General features: G+C 39.8%; 1 protein-coding gene and 2 long non-coding RNA genes across 6 annotated transcripts in view; all 3 read right to left on the bottom strand.

The window, feature by feature from the left end:
* The window catches only part of LOC126926791 (histone demethylase UTY), a 150,008-nt gene that overhangs the window by 65,866 nt on the left and 65,248 nt on the right, over nt 1-18,894 (bottom strand). The window lies entirely within an intron of this gene.
* Nucleotides 3,011-9,759, bottom strand: LOC126926862 (uncharacterized). Its single transcript, XR_007714964.1, has 2 exons — nt 8,035-9,759; nt 3,011-7,179 (listed from the first exon to the last, which is right to left on the bottom strand). It is a non-coding gene; the product is annotated as an uncharacterized LOC126926862 (long non-coding RNA).
* LOC126926870 (uncharacterized) lies at nt 10,137-17,213 on the bottom strand. Its single transcript, XR_007714977.1, has 2 exons — nt 16,555-17,213; nt 10,137-15,998 (listed from the first exon to the last, which is right to left on the bottom strand). It is a non-coding gene; the product is annotated as an uncharacterized LOC126926870 (long non-coding RNA).

Below are 18,894 nucleotides of genomic sequence, written 5' to 3'. Positions count from 1 at the left end.
GACGAGAAATTGAATCCTCCCATGGTTGAATTGAAAGTGCCGTGCGAAATGTGCTACTACGCGTCTGCCAGCCTCCCCTCGTCACAATGTGCGATTGGATTTCAAAGGCATAAAGAATATCTTCTGATTGGATCGAATTTAATCCCAGTACAGCGGAATCGACCCTCTCTCCAAGCGTCGTTCAACTGTTCCAACTTTCCACCGAATATTTACCGAATATCTACCATACGGATTAAGGAAATTAAATCGCCTGAACCCTTTGATTCTTTGGAATATTTCGATACGCGGATAATCAGAGAAACGCTAAACGTACGAAAAATCCGCCAGAGCGACTGGCGATCGTCGAGATTTTAACGTTTCTCGGGAAACGAACGTTTATTTTTCGATATATCGGGTTGGCAACTAAGTGATCGAGGATTTTGCCTTCAGATGGCAATGACAAGATCCAATACAACGACACGACTCGACATTTTAAATATCATAAAACGTTTTATCCTTCGTTGTTCTATTACGCGTCATTTTCAACTTTCACCTGTTTACCTGCTTTCGGTGATACGTATATAGCGCGTACCGCGAGAAATCTCTCGTAACTGCGGTAAAACTCGGAAAATTGTAATCGAGATTAATGCGACAGAGCGGGCGAAAAGAGAGCGCGACACTGCCGGGCATCCGGGGGAATGTTGAATCCAAAATTCGTTAAAACTGGCGTTCCTTTGCGTGTGTAAACGCAGCGTTAGCTTGGAACGTGTAATTTTCAAACGACTAATATAACAGTCCTAGAAATATTAATAAGAAAAGAAGTATGCGCGATGACTAAGTGTAAGATAGGAATTTTAATCAAGAGACAAAGCGAAACAGGGGAATCCCTTGGGATCCATAAGGAAAGCAACAAAGGTATTACGCGTATGAGAAACGTTTTAAAATTCTCACAGCTTTAAATAAAGTCACCAAACTTTACCACATGTCCAGTCTCTTTTAAACTGGAATAACTCGACCAAAATCTTACGAGTTATCCAACAGAACCAATCAAACGTTGATGTAGAGATCATCGATGATTGACGAGAGATATGAAATCTTATAATCCCACATTTCCAATCTTCTCAAAAACACACAAAAGACACACAAGCGTTCGTTATAAAATATCACGTGTACGAACGAATAATTTCCAAATTTTTCAATGAGAATAAAAGTTTAAGGAAAAAAAGAAAAAATAGAAAAGTACAGCAAAGTATTCGGTCAAAATATTCACCTTTACTTTCTATAATTTCGAGCTATCTATCAGGCAAACGATGAATGTTCGTCTTTAGACAAGATCCAGTCATCGAGTCATTTTTGTGTTTCATTCGACAATTGGAAATGGAATGGGATAAAGCGTGTTGCATCGATCGGAACAGGTTCGGTGTAATCCGAAGTAGCAACGTCCAGTGAATAATCTGGCTGCTGGAAGGCGTTGCAAACAAGTCTCATTGTGGCTGTCTTTTGTCGTAGAAACAGCGCGTGGCCTAACGTTGTCACGCAGCAATTTCACACAGCGTTCTCTCCTTTGTCATTGGCCTGACGATTGGATCTTGTCCAAAGTCACGGCATTTTCCTGTGAAAGCAATTCATTGTTTGCCTGGTACACTTCAAACTGCAGAAACCAACGACAAATACTTCGCTCGAACAATTTACAACATTCTTCTATCCCTTTCCTTTCTTTTTCTTTTCCTAATAAACCTCGAGCGTGGCTGAAACATTTGCATTGCTTGTTTGCTCGTTAGGTGCGTAAAACGCGTGAAACGAAGTCGTTTACGAACCTACGATTACTTTTAACTTTAATTCTGGCCAGTTACTCGTCTTCGTAAATACAAGCACGCGGATGCAAAAAATAAAAAAGAAAATGAAAAGCATATACAGCAAGATGGAGAAATTTAATCCAACCTCGTCCACCAACGCACTGAGCGCGCGAGCTTGCAAAATCAATTCTCTGAGAAACTAACGCCCACGCCGAAAAGCTGGCATTTGTTACACCTTCGATTTATCGTTCCCTAGCCACTAATATCACGTTATACCAGACACCCTGTATTTTGCATATTTTACATATTTCGGGACAACGCGCCTGCATAAACATCCACAGTTTATCCAACGAGCTTTCCGCCTCTACCTTTCCATCCTTTGTTTTCTTCATATAGTTATATTTGCGGCCAGTTCCGTTGTTTTCCTTGCTTCGCGTGTATCGGAGAGGCAGCAACGGCGGCGCTGGCTTTTTCATCCCTTTTTGTCGACCGCCCTGCCGCCACCCCTTTATCGCCAGCGCGAATCCAAAGCGCGTGATAAATTGGACCGCTGCCAGGCGAGGGTGGCGTTCCACGCGCAAATTAATCACCGTTCAACCGGTTTCTCGTCACGCGTCCGCGAAAATGCATACGCTGTAATATGTAGATGGGCTAATAGACGCGCGATCTTTCCCCTTTCTTTCGTTTTCGGCCGATCGAGCCACGTTATGAGGATTTATGGCTATTAAAGAGAGACGTTAACGAGCAGTTTCGGAAAACTGTTGCCGTTTGCCGCCTGTCGTTTATCGACACGTCAGATTGTCCCAAAGGATTCTCCCTTTTAAGAAGAAAATAATAGATCCGCCAGGTTTTTCCTTCTGTTGGGTTGGCAGCTAAGTGATTATGTGTCATTGGGTGATATTAACAAAATCCACAGTCACTTAGTTGCCAATCCAATATATTATTTTACCGTTGCATATCATTTTGTTCCAACGGAGCAAAGTGGACGGTACGTAATTCACTGAAACAAAACAAAACAGCAAATGTCTCGTCGCCGTTTGCCGCCTGTCGTTTATCGATACGTCAGATCGTCCCAAAGGATTCTTCCTTTTAATAAGAAAATAATAGATGCGCGAGGTTCTTCCTTCTATTGGATTGGCAACTAAGTGATTGCGGATTTTGTCATCAAGTGGTATCGACAAAATCCGCAATCACTTAGTTGCCAACACAAAATATTATTTTACCGTTGCATATCATTTTGTCCCAACAGAGCAAAATGGACGGTACGTAATTCACTAAAATAATACAAAACAACAAATGCATCGCGTTATTTGCTTAGAAAGCGAAAGAGACTTTTGGCACGATCGAATACGACACGCGAGGTTTCACGAGATCGCGGTCTGAACTGGATAAGAAACTGGAGAAAAGTGGAGAACTCGCGAGGAGCAACGGAGATGCGGGAGAAAGAGGACAAGAGAAATTGAAAAAGGAGGAAGAAGGAAAGGAGAAGAAGGATAAACCGATGACAGACAGGGGCAGGGGAGAAGTTAGAGCGGAGATTCCCAAGCTGTACACGAGGTAGCGACCTCCAAGAGGGTTGCGAACCGTTTCCTCGTGGATCATCTTCGCTATCTTTAGCTCGCGATTATTTTTATGAAATACTTCATCATACTTTTTTTTTCTCTTTAAATTAAGACTTCGGATCCTTTTACGTGTCTTATTTTCTTAGTTAGCTCATAAAAATAGAAATTTACGTAAACAACGGTAATTCGCCGATGGATAAACAATTTCTTATGGATCGTGTGAAACGAAGGTTTCTTTGCGTTATGTTGCATCAAGAAAGATTTGTTTTTGTGTTAGTGAATATTAACAGCTAATGTTAATTATGTTAGGGTGAGGATTTTTATACGCCCTGTTTCTTTCATCGTGTTCGGAAAGATAGGAGTTTACATAAACGTCGATAATTCGCTAATGGATAAACTATTTCTTATGGATCGTGTGAAACAAAGTTTCTTTGCATCGTGTCGCATCCAGAGAAATTTGTTTTTGGGTTAGCGAATATATTAATTATATTAGGTCGTTCGAAAAGTGTCTTTCCTTTACAGACACGTGTTTTACAACGACGCATCTTTATAGAAACACGAAAGCTAATCCATCGAACGTTGTGATATTTATTTCGATAGAACAAAATGGATCATACGTAATTCGATAAAATAATATAAAACGGAAAATATAGTGCATTTCCTTATAAAACGAAAGAAACTTCTCGGCCAACCTAATAGTTAATAATTAAACAATATTAACAGTTGGTATGTTAATAATATCAATAACCACACGACAATTAAATAAATTGCATCCAAGTAGAAATTTCTTTCGTTTATTAAATGGTTAAGGGCTCTGCTTTGAACACTGCATATTTGTACATATTCTTATTTTTGGAATTTTAAATTTCCCAAAAATGCTTAAACATTCATCACCTATCGACAGCTAATGATACATAGGTCGATCGTTTTTTACGATCACTTTGATAGTTCAAACGCGATATGTCTGACTATTCTAAAGAAGGATCGTGATACGAGAGCGATTGAGAAACACTGAGAACTAGAGTAACGGAGAAAACGGAAAAAGGGAGCAGGAACGTGGAAGGGAAGAGAAGGAGAAGGCCGTGCATTATGCCCAGCCAGTGATGAAACCGTCTGTATTCTTGCAATTCGAAGAAATGTGGAACGAAGAAATTGACGACAATTAGGTTCCCTTCTGGCCATTACGGCGGAATTAGTTTCAAAGATTCGCGGTTTTCGTCGCCTTCTTCTTTCCAGTACGATCGTATTATAGTTAAATGAGCGTTTCAGGTGCTAAGTTTCCGAACGATGTTTGCCAACTTTCTGCACTCTACTAAAACTCCGCTATAAACTGCGTAACTACGTCCGTTATCGTCGTCACAGTTATAATTTTAGTATCTTCGGTACATGGAACTACATTTCGAATACGATCCTCGAAAAATACCGACAACTTCGTACGTTTCTTCATAAACCAGGCGTAAATTCTCTTCTTGCGACAGAGCTTCTCTTCTCGTTGATCATCGAACGAACAGCTGTGATACTCGAATTCTTCGAATATCGTCGATTTTCTAAAGATCACTGCATTCACGGCCTATTGATAGTTAATCCAAATAGTAAGAAAAACGAAGAAACTCGAAGAAAGTAGAATTCGTGTTTCTATATCACGTCGTTCCAACGTTCCATCCAGCTTGAGAAACCTAAACTCAAGCTCGTTGGAATTTTATCACGTTCCAAACCGAACGAAAGAAACCATTTGGTACAAATACCTCCGGTTATCTGAAACTTTCCCGAACAGAATACGTCGTCAAGTTACTGTAGTGGAAATCGCATTGCGTTACACGTTCTGTATAAAAATACAAGGAAAGAGAGAAAAATTCTTGTCCCAACAGTCATTCCGATTTCAAATCTAATCTCAGCTTCCCTCAGATCATCACGCTCCGTCAAATCAAAAGAAACTGATACAAACACCTCTGATTCTTTGCAACTCCCCTAAACGATCCTGATACGTCGTCCAACTAATGCAAACTGTATCTCAATGGTCTAACTCGGATTGCATTTTGTACGTTAAAAATGCGCGTTAATAACAATTAATTAAAAAATAAAGAATCGCTAGAAGAGTGAAAATCGCCTTTTGTTATCGTTAATCCGACTTTTGTCTGGAAAACCTACGCTCAAACTCGCTGTAATTGTCACGTTCCGAGCGGAAAGAAAGGGAGCATCAACCCTTATCGCCTGAAACTTGCCTGCGCGATAATATATCCAGGAAATTACGCGAACGTCGTCGATCTTCTCATTAACCGCGACATTCGGACACGCATTCCTGCGTGTTAGGAGGTAAAGTGGCGGTGGAACGCGAACACAGCCTAACCTAGCCCAACTTAGCCGTAGGGGAAGCGACTGGTACGTAAGCGCAGGGACAGAGTTAGGGTGAAAATTCGCTGGTGATGGAGCTTGAGGCTGGTCCAAAGGGGGAATCATCGATTTTCGTGGATCGTGTGAACGCAAACCTCGTGGACGTGGTCCGGAGACGTCGACCCAGGCCTTCGGATTTGCCTTGCAAAATCTCATCGGCGTACGGTGCGGCATTTGAACGGCTGTTTGGAAGAAAAATCAAAATTCCCAGGCAACGTTTGCATATTCGGAGGCGACGTTCTCGCGTCGCACAGCGAGGCATTCGAACAAGGATTCGGGACAAGAATGAAAGATGTAAATGGAGTGCATTTTTCTAGGAGATGAATTGAGACAGGAAGACAGATCCGAATAAAAATGTGTTTGTCAGATCTTTGTTAGTATCTTTTTTGTTTTTCCCTGTTTCCTTTGAAATATTTTGAATATTTGTTCTTCTGTCTAACGTTCGTGTAAATAGCGCAAAGTTACGATCTTCCCGTTTTTTCGTAAGTGGTCACGCAGAAACAACTTGTTCTCCTCGGTTTGTTTCCTCGGTTATAGAGCTGACACGAAAAAGAGAAATTGCGTGGCTTTTCAAATTTTCTGGGAATAAACATGGCGAGAAATACGCGATAACGAATGAATTTGATTTCTTCGATCGGAAGAATTGAGAACACACGGTGTAGCAGTTTGCAGTGAAAATAAATTATACAACGATGTAACACAATGCCTCATTGATACAGGAACATCAATGGTATTGGATAATTGGGATGGTTTCCTTAAATCTCTCTTTAAAAATAAGAAGAAAAATTATTAAATTGCAAATTGAAACGTATCTTTGCTCCAGTTCTTCTTCGTATCTACAGTATGACAAACGCTGTTTAACAAGAACTAACAGACAAGAATGTATAACCAACGAGCGACCTAATGTTCAAGCGATTAGATTTTCATACATGAACGACCTTTATTAACCGTCTATCGATTTTTGGGACAATCGTCGTTTTTATGCACAGTAGTCGTCCACAGTTTGATAATATCAGAGTAATAAGATCAAAATTGAGCGAGGATCACTTCGACTTTTGTCAATTTTGCATGTCGCAGCACTGTGACGACTAAAGACACACATAACCGACCTTTATTAATCGTCTATCGATTTTTGGGACAATCGTCGTTATTATCCAAAGCAGTCGCTCACAGTTTGATGATATCAGAGTAATAAGATCAAAATCGAGCGAGGATTATTTCGACTTTTGTCAATTTTGCATGTCGCAGCACTGTGACGACTAAAGACACACATAACCGACCTTTATTAATCGTCTATCGATTTTTGGGACAATCGTCGTTATTATCCAAAGCAGTCGCTCACAGTTTGATGATATCAGAGTAATAAGATCAAAATCGAGCGAGGATTATTTCGACTTTTGTCAATTTTGCATGTCGCAGCACTGTGACGACTAAAGACACACATAACCGACCTTTATTAATCGTCTATCGACTTTTAGGGCAATCGTCGTTATTATCCAAAGCAGTCGCTCACAGTTTGATGATATCAGAGTAATAAGATCAAAATCGAGCGAGGATTATTTCGACTTTTGTCAATTTTGCATGTCGCAGCACTGTGACGACTAAAGACACACATAACCGACCTTTATTAATCGTCTATCGATTTTTGGGACAATCGTCGTTATTATCCAAAGCAGTCGCTCACAGTTTGATGATATCAGAGTAATAAGATCAAAATCGAGCGAGGATTATTTCGACTTTTGTCAATTTTGCATGTCGCAGCACTGTGACGACTAAAGACACACATAACCGACCTTTATTAATCGTCTATCGACTTTTAGGGCAATCGTCGTTATTATCCAAAGCAGTCGCTCACAGTTTGATGATATCAGAGTAATAAGATCAAAATCGAGCGAGGATTATTTCGACTTTTGTCAATTTTGCATGTCGCAGCACTGTGACGACTAAAGACACACATAACCGACCTTTATTAATCGTCTATCGATTTTTGGGACAATCGTCGTTATTATCCAAAGCAGTCGCTCACAGTTTGATGATATCAGAGTAATAAGATCAAAATCGAGCGAGGATTATTTCGACTTTTGTCAATTTTGCATGTCGCAGCACTGTGACGACTAAAGACACACATAACCGACCTTTATTAAGCGTCTATCGACTTTTAGGGCAATCGTCGTTATTATCCAAAGCAGTCGCTCACAGTTTGATGATATCAGAGTAATAAGATCAAAATCAAGCGAGAAATATTTCAATTTTTGTCTATTTTGAATGTCGCAGCACTGTGACGACTAAAGACACACATAACCGACCTTTATTAATTGTCTATCGATTTTTGGGACAATCGTCGTTATTATCCAAAGCAGTCGCTCACAGTTTGATGATATCAGAGTAATAAGATCAAAATCGAGCGAGAAATATTTCAATTTTTGTCTATTTTGCATGTCGCAGCACTGTGACGAGTTAAAAGCCTTCGAGAAGATGATTTCTCCTCTACGAGGCTAACTCGTGAAACTTGGTAAGTGTAAACCGAGCTCCGACAGATTACGCGTAATTTTAAGCGATTTGAAAATCAAACCGTTCTTCGTTCGCTTCAGATCTCAGGTTTGCTCGAATAATCTCGGGAAATTTAGTTGGTTTCATTGGTAAATCGATTTGTAACTTCAATCGGTTCTGCGTGCGACACTGTGATTGTGGCGAGATTATTAATTTAACCATATCGTACACGCATACTTAATGTAGCGATTAACAATTTAGTAATCTAACCGAGTATTATATCTATAAAATATCTATAAAAAAATCTATAAAAAAATGTATCGTTTAGAAAATTAGCTAAGCGGTGTGTTTGTACGAATTCCAAGGAAGATTAGACTCGACTTCGTGGTTTCTTCAAATTATTCAAAGTCGCTGAAACATCGTTAGAATCTTGGCCGAGGTTTAACGCGTTAAATTAATATAATATCCAGAATTACGCGTCACTGTTAACTCCGCTAGTAGAATTTTCCCCGACGTTGGAATACAAAGTTGCTACTAACTCCGCAAACTTGACTGTTTGTTCAAACAAAGAGAGAAGGACTTCGGAGTACATACGCGAAACGAGTGATCGCGCGTACCATCGCAACGATTCTTTCATATTCTTCGAGCTGGAGAAACGTTTTAACGATTAAAAGAGAGAAGAAGAAATAAAAGGATTCAAAATTCTAACGCCAATCTGAAATACACAAAATTTCACCTCGAACGTCGTGCAAATCTCAGCTCGATTATAATCGAAAATTATGAGAAATGTATGGCGCGATCTTCCCTCGCTTTTTGTTCCATAAAATTTCTCCAACATCGCGTTTCTCTCTTGCGATTTTTAAAAGACAGGAAAGCAATTGGCTAGCGGCTAATCGACGAGAATCGACCGATTAATCGGAGAAATTCGGAGCTGCTCCATTGCTCCGATACCTGGAGGGACCGAAGGGTAAACGGGTCAATACTTGGAATGCGCTATCCGCTTTAAGGAATGAAGCGTTAAGGGATGCGAAGAGGCCGAGCAAGCTCTGCTGCAAGCATAGGCTCGATGGTAAACGAGGGAGGATGTTCGCTCGATCGTGGCCACAGATACGGAAAAAACGCGCGGTGTCTTCCGCTTCGCTGGATATATCAACCCCTTGAACGGCGACGCGCCGAGGGTGCAGGAATTTCAACGAAATCTTCGTCTGAATTATCCAGAAACGCAGCTTTTTCTTTCTTGCACGCGCACCGAACACTCGCGGAAACCTTGCGCGAATATATCGCGCTCGTTGAACAGCGAAGCTTTGCGGGAAATTTCGAAGCTACGAAACAGAATCTCGAAACGAGGAAAATGGGATCTGTGGCTTGAACGCGAGAACTGGCAATGTCGCGTCTTTGGAAAAATGTGTCAAACCCGTTATTGAGTTTGCAAATAATTGTACACTCTGTGTAGAGACCTGCAGAGATAGGTACACGTTGAAACGTTCGTTTAAAAGACTGTTACCCGAAGGTTTGCTTCTGGCGTACGAACCAGAGGACGAGCCAGATGCATATACGCGCCCATAGCACTCTAAGGGTTAAAAAAGATATTAAAGGAATGTGTAAAATAGAACATGAAAGGTAGATACTTGAAAATAAATGAATTTTTGAATATATCTTTCAATGTTAATATCTAGATTTCCCAAGTACTGAAATTGATGATTACATTTGATTGATCATTCTGCGAGAATAGAAAACACTGTGATAAATCGGAGGATCTATCTTTTTCTGAATTCTAAATTTCCTAAATTTGCATGAACGTCCGCATCCTAATTACGCGCGTTATAGAAAATATTTTTCAGTCTCGTTGTAATTGCGATAACGCTGTCGTAATTCTCGAAGGAGATCGTGCATCAGATCGATGCCAGAGAGTGGTGAATTGCGTGCGCGTATATAAAGACGCGAAACATTGTAGCAAATGCGATTGTTCGTTTTTTTTATGGCGAAGATAAAAGGGATCTCCAATTATAATTAGAAACAGTCGGATGTGCGCAGAGTGACGTTATTTTGCGGATTAACAAACGCAAACGTATCGTAATTCCGCGTATATATTATGATAATTACGAGATAATATTGTTCCACCGGTGTAGCCAGAGGAAACAGCAGAAAATATGTTATTCGATAATTTTGAGAGTATCGCATTTCAGGAAACGCTGCTGACATAACAAATGCTCGAATACTTGCATATCTGTGTGCATAATATGTATAATAAGCTCGCTTTTTTTGTAATTAAGCGGATATTCCTTTTTTTTCTCTCTTCCTATTCCTTTTTTTTCCTTTTTTTAAATAAAAGTTGTACGTTATAATAACGAGTTACGAGGGGAATTTTACACCTCCATTTATTCGCCTACAAAATGCACTAAGGTGTTTTAATGAACTGGATACCGATAAACACAATAACAAAGAAAAATGCTACGTTAATTTTCAAAAATTCTTCCGTGAAATATGCCAGCCTTTTGACCTCGATTTCTAAAAATATCTTTAAACTATCGGCGCGTTTAAATTACTACCATCGATCGTCTTCATTCGCTTTCTCGCACGAATTACGGATAATTTTGCTTGTATTCTATTATCGGTAACGCGGTAATCAACGTGTCAACCGAAAACCACCATTTCAAAGTGCATAATTAAAAGTTAATATTTCCAGCATACTGTATATCGTTTTACTCTGCTTCCCTGTGAGGAAAGAAAAGAAGAACAAGAACGAGAAGAAAGAATTTAACTCGACGGGACGATTCCGCGGAATTAATATCAAAAGATCGTCGAACGGCTGCTGTTTAAGCAAAAAAGGGAAAAAAAAGGAAAAGAAGAAGAAGAAGAAGGAAATAGAAAAAAAGGAAGGGTGAATCGCGCAGAGGTGAATGAAAATTAAGCGGCGTTTCCCTTCGCAGACCGTTCTTTTTTCCCATTACGTGGCGAAGCGTGGGCCACGATGCAATTTTTCCATTGAAAAGTTCTTTCCTAGCGGAGTCGAGGCGTCGAGTAAGAGCCGCGATTCTGCGTCGGATTGTAATTTCGCGCGTGTAAACCGCACAGAAGGAGAGAACGTTACGCGAAGGATAAGTTGCCGCGCGATGCCATCTGATATCGCGACGCAATAAGCTTCCACGACTCGCATTGTCTCGCGCTGCCATATGCGCTCCTGTCGTGCATACGTGACAACGAAGCCCTATACCTTTGCGGTCTGTCGAGAATTTTACGACTACCGTGAGCGATTACATCGCGTCCTCGATCGATTAAAAAAAAAAAAGAGCTGTAATATACCACGTAATATACTCTACGTGTGGTTCCGCTTTGTTGGAGACCAGATGTACGCAGATAGTTGCGCACAGTGGAAAACGATGAAAGTTTTCGGTGAGAATAATAGCACGCGTGTGCTGCTCTTTGCCCGTTGGCTTGTGATTATAACACAGCGAAGAAAAATGCCTTTTTCCGGTTCGAATATATATTGGGTTGTGGCAAAAGCTTCTTTTGTCTTATAAGGAAAATGACAGACGCGTAACACTTTTTGTTTTATATTATTTTATCGAATTATTTACGATATTGCGTTGTTCTATTTCTATTATTACGGTCATACATAATTCGATAAAATAATACGAAGTAAAAAAGCGTGGCGCATCTATTGTTTGCCTACGAAACGAAAGAAACTTTTGGGACGACCCGGTATACATTTTATCGGGGTTCGTGTACAACGTGTTCTTCCCTTTATTTTTATTATTCGATGGAGCGAATTCTGATTGGAGAAATTTAGTATAAAATAAGTGACGGTGTTCCAATCATCGAAATGAAATGCGATATAGTTAAACAAGACGAAAGCGTGGCAGGAATTGGCAGAAATACGTGGGAAATATAATAATACGTTGGGAAAGGCCCGAACACAGATATTGAAAAGGCAAAACCCGATATCGAAAATTGTCCGAAGCGTTTAGGTTCCTCGAACTCTGGCAACCTGACAGAAAAATCTAGGTATTCCGAAGTAACGAAACGGTCTTCGTAAAAATGATGATTTTATAAAAATGCAAACAGCAGTGACAATCACGCGAAAGCATTCGTGTCAGTGGAGAAAAGGCTTCGATGATTGGAAGTACGAGAAGACAACTCCGCGACTACTTACACGTGTCGAAAGAATTTACGTGACCTAGCAGCCAAACAGATATGGAGAAAATCGCGAAAAAAGAAACAAGAAGGTTCTCCTTTCGTCGCTTATTTATCACGCTTCCTTATTCGTGTTATCATTTATTTAACGAACGATGCTATACCGTTCTACGTGAACACGAGCATCGCATCTAACAGTGACCGCTTTAAGCGCAGCTGAACATCGGTCCGGTGATATTCGGTGCATTGCTCTGCCAGCAGATTCGGTTCTCCCAGTTGCTCTCTTAAGTTGATTGGCACCGAGTAAACTGTGTCGTTCCAAGTTGCTCGAAGAAACCCGCTAGAAGCGGCAAAACGAAAACTTGTTTCTCTCTTCGGAAATGTCTGGAAAATGAAGAATGCGAAAGCCAACGTATCGTCTGCAACGTGTTTCTCTTCGCGCTGCCATTTAAATTTGACAGAAAAATTGCTTCGTGCGATAAATACGAAGACGTTCGAAGGAATTTGCGATACATCGCAGCGACTAGCGGCAACCGCGATATTTCGATCGCGTTCCGCCTCGTTTCACATCACACGCGTGATACAACGACGAAAAACGAAAGGGAAGATCTGCTCGAAGACATCATCGCCCTAGCGCAGTTGAAATCTCGCCACGCGTACAAACGTTCTATTTCAATTCCATGAAACTGTTATATCTACCTATGCCAGGCTGCTGTTGCAACACGCGCCGCACCAGCCAAAGCAAACCAGAGCGAACCGAGGCAAACGGAACACGACAGAAACCACGTCGGCCAAGACTCAAGACGATATAATTATCGCTCGCGTATCACACAGGCCTGAATAACGTTCCACTGAAAGCACGCTTCGGCGAACAGAGTCTCGCGCGCGAATTCTCATTCATTAAATCGGCGACGTATTAAACAGCTAGTACGTTACATTCGTTGGATTTGATTATACGCGACATTTTCCACCGACACAGGTGCTTACGTTCAAAATTACATGCAGTACCGTAGTCTATCAGAGACGACTAATCGGATCTGCGTTTCACCGCCTAATCGTCTTTCCAGCTATCGTATTATACGTATTTGGCCAGGATTCGCAAGGAACGTGAGCTCGATCGGGCAAACTTATACGCCGCGCTATCATCATCTATGCATCTCGTGGTCGCCGTGTACCGTTGCATTCGAGTTGCCGTACGCGGATAGTGGACGAGGAAGAGCGTACGAATACAGCGACGCTTCCTTAACGTTAACGTTATCAGGTGCGACCGGTTTCAAAATTTCGTTGAAAATCGTACATTCGTTGTTATTTCTTTCACTCGTCTATAGCTTTACTTATATTAAGGAAAGTTGAGAAATAGATCATTGACTAGCCACAGGTTAGAACCTTGTACGATCGATTATCGAGAGTACAGACGGAGAAACGTCGGTGATTAGACGTGTACTCGTGGGAAATTTAAAGTACCGAAGATACAGTGCTCGTTGTAATAATATTCGATAGATAAAAGTAACAGATTCCTGTAAGTTGTAATAATTTCTTTGCGTCCGAGCTACCTGTGTCTCCTCTGTCGCATCTTCAACATCTGACTACAATCACCAAGGAAACGTATAAATTCGCGTAAGAATAATAATTTGAAAGGAAAAACACAAGAACGCGTAAAAATCAGCTGTCTATTTATTACCAAACTTGGTCGTTGTTAGGCGATTTTCATTACGCGATCGAGATATCTTATCTGTCTTATCTATCTCTATTGTCCTTTAATACCAATAATTCGTATCTCGCGAAGCACAAAATTTCGCTAACGATCCCCGTTACTTCGATTATGTATTTACGGGCAAGGCAGAAATTCAGTTGCCAAAATCCACTTCGCACATTGACAGGGATAATCGTAGCCATTTAGAGAAACGGTATATATCAACACCGGTTAACGCTACTGCATTGCTACGTGTACCGGCGCGAACGGTAAAGAAAAGAAAAAGAACGGTAAAGAAAGAGGAAAAGCCTTGTTGCAACAAGGGAGAAGAGAGACACGATGGACGGGAGTAAGAGAGAGAGAGAGAGAGAAAGAGGGGTAGAGAAAGAGAGAGGAAGAGGTAACCGGCTGCTCTGAATGGAATAGCGAATTGACTTTGGAGGGAAATCCGTTCCCCTGGTCCCGCTTGCTGCCGCCGCCACCTTCCTCGACGCCACGCTGAATCTTGATTGTGTAACTGTCAAAGCGTTTCCTCCTTGCGAAACGGGTAACGTATATCGACTGCATCGAGGAGCAAGGGAGAGAAGCTCGTGTATAATGACAGAGACGTAGCCAGAGGTTTGCTTGCGATGCATTGCATAGTAGCACGAGTTCGCGAACCTCTGTCGTGTACACCGTGTGTTGCTGTTGTTGCTACTTTCGCAAACGGACCAACCGATATTTTTATTTCTTCGTCATACAAATATCGTGAATGAATTATTGGTAGGAACGTTGTAGGTGGTTTAGTTTTTCTTTTCTCATGCCTGCGATGATAGAATATCGATTTTAATCATATCTTTGTTCGATGACAATTTTTATGGAAATTGCAAACTGTCCTTTTTTGTTTCTCATATACATATATGAGTACATTGATAAATAATAATGGCTAAATGGGCTAAGATGAAATGATCGAAATATACGAACTGATTTCCCAATCATCGAATTCATTGGTGTGCGTGTACATTCCTATTGTTGTATGGAAAATTATAAAAATTATAGATAGTATTCCGTCAGTTGTAGTTATCCGACGGTTAGTCGAAACTAGTCTGTCCCCATAGCATGAAACACAACATGTGCTAATGGTTTTTACAGTCAATGTACGTAAGAACGAGATGCGCGTCCCGTGTTGTTAATTGCGAGATCGTGACACGGCCAGTCGTGAGAGAGTTGGGCAACTTTGTTCGCGCGGCGGAAACTGTGCGCTCTTCTTATTGATCCGTATACAGGGTGGCCCAGATTCAAGCGACCGACGTTATTGAAATTTTCCTGCTCCTTTTTTCGTTCCATAAACGAGCTGCATATTTAATCGTTCGATTTTTTTAACATGTTTCGAAGTCATTGCTGATACAACGATATCATAGTTAGTTGAGTGTGAAATTTTAATTCAATCTATTGTCCTCATAATTGAAACGCCAATGAATGTGTACGTTTAAATTAGCGAGCAATCTAAATTCAATTTATTGTATCAATACTTGGAATGAATTGTCAACGAATGTCTATGCACTTAGATTAGCGAGGAAAGTTAAATTCAATTTAATGGATCAATATTTGGAATGAATGTATACATCTAGATTAGCGAGAAATCATACTCGGAATGAATTGTCAACGAATGTATTCATCTAGATTAGCGAGAAACCTAATTTCAATTTATCGAATCAACATTTGGGTATGAATTGTTGATGAATTTAGATTAGCGAGGAATGTAAGTTCAATTTGTTGGATCAACAATTGGGATAAATTGTCGACGAACATATACGTCTAGATTAGCGAGAAATCTAATTTCAATTTATCGAATCAACATTTGGGAATGAACTGTTGATGAATTTAGATTAGCGAGGAATGTAAGTTCAATTTGTTGGATCAACAATTGGTATGAATTGTCGACGAATGTATACGTCTAGATTAGCGAGAAACCTAATTTCAATTTATCGAATCAACATTTGGGAATGAATTGTTGATGAATTTAGATTAGCGAGGAATGTAAATTCAATTTTTTGGATCAACAATTGAGATGAATTGTCGACGAACATATACGTCTAGATTAGCGAGAAACCTAATTTCAATTTATCGAATCAATATTTGGGAATGAATTGTTGATGAATTTAGATTAGCGAGGAATGTAAATTCAATTTGTTGGATCAACAATTGAGATGAATTGTCGACGAACATATACGTCTAGATTAGCGAGAAACCTAATTTCAATCTATCGAATCAACATTTGGGAATGAATTGTTGATGAATTTAGATTAGCGAGGAATGTAAATTCAATTTGTTGGATCAACAATTGAGATGAATTGTCGACGAACATATACGTCTAGATTAGCGAGAAACCTAATTTCAATCTATCGAATCAACATTTGGGAATGAATTGTTGATGAATTTAGATTAGCGAGAAATGTAAATTCAATTTGTTGGATCAACAATTGGGATGAATTGTCGACGAGTGTATACGTCTAGATTAGCGAGAAACTTAAATTCAATTTATTTGCAATGAATCGTCAACGAATGTACAACTTTGGATTAGCGAGGAGTTTAAATATTCGTATTCGTTGTATCAATATTTGAATTGAATTAGGTTAGTGTTTAAATTAAAAATTAGGTTTAAATTCAATTTATTGGGTCGATGTTTAGGATGAATCGTCGATGAATTTATGCATTTGCATTAACGAGAAATTTAAGTTCAATTTATTGGCTGGACACTTGAAATTAATTGTATATATTCGGATTAGAGAGGAATTTAGGTTTAATTTACCGAGTCAATATTTGGACTAAACTGTCAATCAATATATAACTCTGGATTGGCGAGGAGTCTAAGTTTAGTCCATTGAATCAATATTTGAATCAATATTTGAATCTAATTAGGTTAGAGAGTAATTTAGATCGAGTTTATTGCATCGATATTTGAATTGCATTGCCAATAAATGTACATACGTATCTAAATTAGGGAGGAATCTTCAAAGCAATCAAATCATACGGGGTTTCTATTAAATCGACTGTTAGCTGATGTTTCATAAATTTTGGAAGAAATTATTCATCGTGGTTGACAAAAGGGGGATCAACGACTGTTACAAATACATTGTTCACTAACGATATAACGATACAAAGATAGAATATAAAAGTAAAAGTAACACTTACTCATCCGGCAAGTTGATTCAGCTTAAAGCATTATACACCACTACTTCGTGTTGTAAATTACTTACCTGAAACATAAAAAAGACCAATGAATCAATTAAAAGACATGTATCATCTTTCTAAACGCAATTTATATTCTAATTTACAAGGTAACATAAGGGAACGACAAATTCTATTTAAATGAATATTCGATCGAATATTAAAGGTTAAATGAATATTAAACGAATACCACAATTGTGTGATTCATCGTGGGCAAACTGTGACCGAAGATGGAACACGGTGTTCGTCCACGTAAAACGAAAAATCCTTGTAAAAGGCAGGCGCCTACGGAATACGCTCGCATCGCCGCGTCGCGGCGCCGCACCGCTGAAAAGAGCCGATAACAATTCCGATCGAACTCTGAAAGCCGGCCGAAGCGACCGCGCACACAAAAATAACTCGGTGTGGAACGGTCGTTCGATAAACGCACATGTTCCAGGAGCATTGTACTCGCGCGCATATAGAATGTAAACTCAGGTTGAATAATTCTTTTGTGAACGATTTCCGTCGAAACTCGCGCTCTCCCTCGCCCACCATATCACTTTTCTTTATTTCTGCTCCCCCTTTCGAACGGGGCATTTTTCACCACCAGCCTTCTCAGGCCGATGCTGGACTTTCTTTTTTTTCCCTTGATATCTTGAAATTTGCAAGGGGAGAGAAAAGTGGAGTCGAAACGCGTGTATCGATAGTGTACGTATTCCGTTACTTTTATGGAATCACATAGGTACGATTATGCACGCGGTATACCGTGACGATATATTTTACAGCGAACGAAACTTAGGTGGAAAGCTTCGAAATTGCTTGGTGGATTATTTTTTTCGGATTCTGATTCGTTGCCACGTCCAGCGACTGTGAATATCAGCGGCAGACGCACGTGTCTTTAACTGCCACACCAGTCAAATTGACTGGTTTTACAATTTTATTTTAAAATTCCTACTTCGTGTTGTATTTCTTTCCGCGATGATGTAATGACTTTCGCAACGATAACTAAAAGAATAATATAATGAATTTTATTTTCTTTTTTATGTATTCAAACTGAAAATAATTTTGTATCAAGGCTACTTATACCAATGCCAGTTAAAATGACTGGTACTTGAAGCGTAAAAGGATCCTGCAATCTGTTTATCGAAGCCCAATTAACCAGTTTCCCCGTTTTGTACAACTTCCCACGTGTTTTTTCAAATTTTTACCGCGTATCATTCCATATGATGATATCAGCTATCAGGAAAATTCCGGATCGCTAGATGCTAACGCTAGAAATACCACAGCAGTCAAAATGACTGGCTCTACAATTTCATACATGTGTCAACCCTCGTTTAGGGGTCCCAGATGGATTCTAATACCAAAAATCTACTACATAACATGGAATTTCTTCTGTAAGAAAGTAATAAATCGATAAATATAACAATATCCTATCATTACGTATTTTCTAAAGACCAGTCATTTTCATCGGTTTTCGTAGAAACAGCTTCGTGTTAACTATCGGTAGCTCTAGCGTTAACAACGTGCGAACACTTGAAAGCATCACGCGGTGAATGGTAGATTCGGAGACCGAGTACACGGATAGAGAAAAACGTAAGACACCGAAGTGGCAGAAATTTCCAAATATAAAAAGCACGGAGGTGAAGGCACGTGATAT

This window comes from Bombus affinis, chromosome 2, assembly GCF_024516045.1.
Source record: "Bombus affinis isolate iyBomAffi1 chromosome 2, iyBomAffi1.2, whole genome shotgun sequence".
In the NCBI taxonomy this organism is placed as follows: domain Eukaryota; kingdom Metazoa; phylum Arthropoda; class Insecta; order Hymenoptera; family Apidae; genus Bombus; species Bombus affinis.
Note: the sequence above shows the minus strand (reverse complement) of the source record. Positions and strands in the feature narration are given on the sequence as shown.